This window comes from Aplysia californica, unplaced genomic scaffold (assembly GCF_000002075.1).
Source record: "Aplysia californica isolate F4 #8 unplaced genomic scaffold, AplCal3.0 scaffold00054, whole genome shotgun sequence".
NCBI classification, from domain to species: Eukaryota; Metazoa; Mollusca; class Gastropoda; order Aplysiida; family Aplysiidae; genus Aplysia; species Aplysia californica.
Window position 1 is genome coordinate 1,950,336 of NW_004797324.1, and position 2,713 is coordinate 1,953,048.

Consider the following 2,713-nt stretch of genomic DNA (forward strand, 5'->3'; position numbering starts at 1 on the left):
CTCTCTCTCTCTCTCCCCCTCATGCTTTCTTTGTTGTGTGCCACACTCTTAACCTCGAGTCCCCACCTGCTTAACAGTTCAAATATCGGTTTCGATTTCCCCGTTCTCCTGTTTTTATGGAAGAAAACAATGCCTTTGAAACACACCTCATCTTGTCCTGCCCACACAGTCCCCCAGGGTCTGTCGAGCCAGGCTTACGATGTTGAAGGCACTACACCAAAAAAAAAAGAAAAAAAGAAAAGAAAAGAAAAAAAAAAAAGAAAAATGTAAAGGAGTTGCGTTTCACGTTGATATTGTTTTACGTTTTGTGTTTCTTTAAAAAGAACCCAGCTTCTCCTTTGTTCTAACATTTTGGGGAGTTTTGTAGTAGGTGGTTGGTGAACGCTCTGGTGTGGTTTCCTTTTCCTTTCGTATTAACCTTCAGAATTCTATTGTCATTATCTTTTCAACGTTCTCTTTTTTTGTATGTAACAACCCCTCTCATCTTCGAAACTTTTATGCCTATATATTGCAGGTGCCATTAAACTCTAACTAAAATTAAACCTATCAGGGGAGCTTTAGTTTAATATTATAATTCCTGTGGGGGTAGGGTGGAGTGGGTGGGGAGGGTGAACCGGGGAAGGGGGGGGGGTCGTGGGGAGGTGATAGTTTGATATCGTTATCATGTTCGTTGTCGTCGTCCTTGTAACTACGACAACAAGTTGACACGGCCATGGCCTACTTTTTGCCCGGAATATAATTATTAGAACAAGAAAAAGTAGACTACGCACACCACGCCATTAAGCCATGTCGCTGCAGGAGTGTTTTAAGAAACCAGAAAAAGACAGATGTAAGACGTCTGCAGCTGTCCCCTGGGTCTGGCCTACTGGCTGGGGTGATTTCTCTTCCTAGGCGTTTTCAACATGATGTATTTCAAAATCGAAGTGGCCATTCGGAGTCGACTCCGAATAGCCTGCCGTGGCTATTCGGACTCAAACTTCAATAAGGAATGCCGGAATTGATGTTTTTCTTATATCAATTTCAGCATGACTTACTTATTGGTTGATGGTTTTGACACTTTTGCTGTCTGTCATTTTGATATTGTTTTTAAATTTTACTAGTATTTTTTGTCCCCAAGAAATGACAACTTTAATGACTTTACTAACATTTTTGAGCTGATACCCCTGCTTCAGACTGTAGAAGGATTGTTGCTTGTCTAACACATGCATGCATTGTTTTGTCCTGATTTAATTTGAACATCGTGTAAAGTATACCATTGGAAAAGCTTTTCCTTTGGACCACTGTTACTTTGAATGATAGACTTTGTTCCCTTTGGAAGGGTTCTAACTTTTCTCTTCTTAATTCTTAACTGGACTTGCAACTGATCAAAGTTTTTCTCTTTCTTGTCAAATAAAGTGGGTTTAGACTGCCTATTGGTAGCTTGTTGTTCTGAAGCTTCGATTTTCAATTTTCTCACTGCTTTGTGCTCAAATTGCCGTTTCCCTGTTTGCCTTTGTTGTGTAGTATTTCAGATTTTGCAACTGTCGTTCAATTTTGACTTCACAAAGTCATACTTTTTTTAATTTGTGTCAAAAATGTTGGCCAGATCGTAGAAATCGAGGCCAAAGTCGAATTGCCAGTCCGCTTCACACCTGATAGCCTACACCCGGTGATTGCGCACGTGCATTGGTGTTCGAGTCCGAATAGCCACGGGAGGCTATTCAGACTCAAGTCCGAATAGACGCAGACTTTGAAAATAGTAGTCTTCCTAAAGGAGGGTGGGGGGCTACAGCCCAAAAGTCCCAATTCAGCTCAAAATTATGGATTTTGAGTTGTAGACATTTCTAGCTTCTTCAGCCTCTTTTACAACTATTTCATAGCATTAAGACCCTCAAAAACCTTATTTCTTCAGATACCGGGAAGTTTGTCACCACCATATCATCATGAACTTTTCTCAAAACGCGGTTTTTCTATATACTTTTTAAAATAGCTCCACCATTGTCAACCAATCTTCATGAAATTTTCACAGAATGAAGAAAAGATGTAATACTAAATATTTGTAGGTTGAATGTTTTATATATTATGGAATAGTTTTTTTTTATTTTGTCGGTGGTGTCTGGAATGCGAATTTTCACGTATTTTTGGCAAACTTCAATACTACCTCAGGAAAAAAATTCATAAAACTTTTTCTAATCTGTTAAGAATAATTCAGCCGACAAATTTGTAGATCTTATGTTTGTCAACATGCATGCAAAACAACAATCTATTTCCATGAAAAATAAGTGCTGTATCATAACGTAAGACATGTCAATAAAATTCAATATGGCTGTCGTAGGCATGGAAACGAAACTTTCTTATTTCAAATTTGATTACGGATTTTAACACTCCTTACTATGTTTGCTATATGTGTGAAATTTGGTAAAATTTGCTCCACTAATAAGGGAGACAGCCTTTAGGTGGAGCCGCCCCCCCCCACACCTTAAGTCAGAAGTAATTTTTAAAGGCACTGAAATGAAGACAAGCAGATCTGAGTTTTGGGAAGATAGAGAGAAATACAGAAAGGCAGGGAGATATAAAGGAAGATAGGGAGAAAGACGAAAGAAAGGGAGAACAACTGCAAAAAAGAAAGACAGAAAGAAAGACCGAAAGAACAAAACAGAAAAGACAAAACGGAAAGAAAGAAAAACAAGATGAAATGAAAGAAAGGAAAAAGAAAAACAAAAACTAGTCTAAC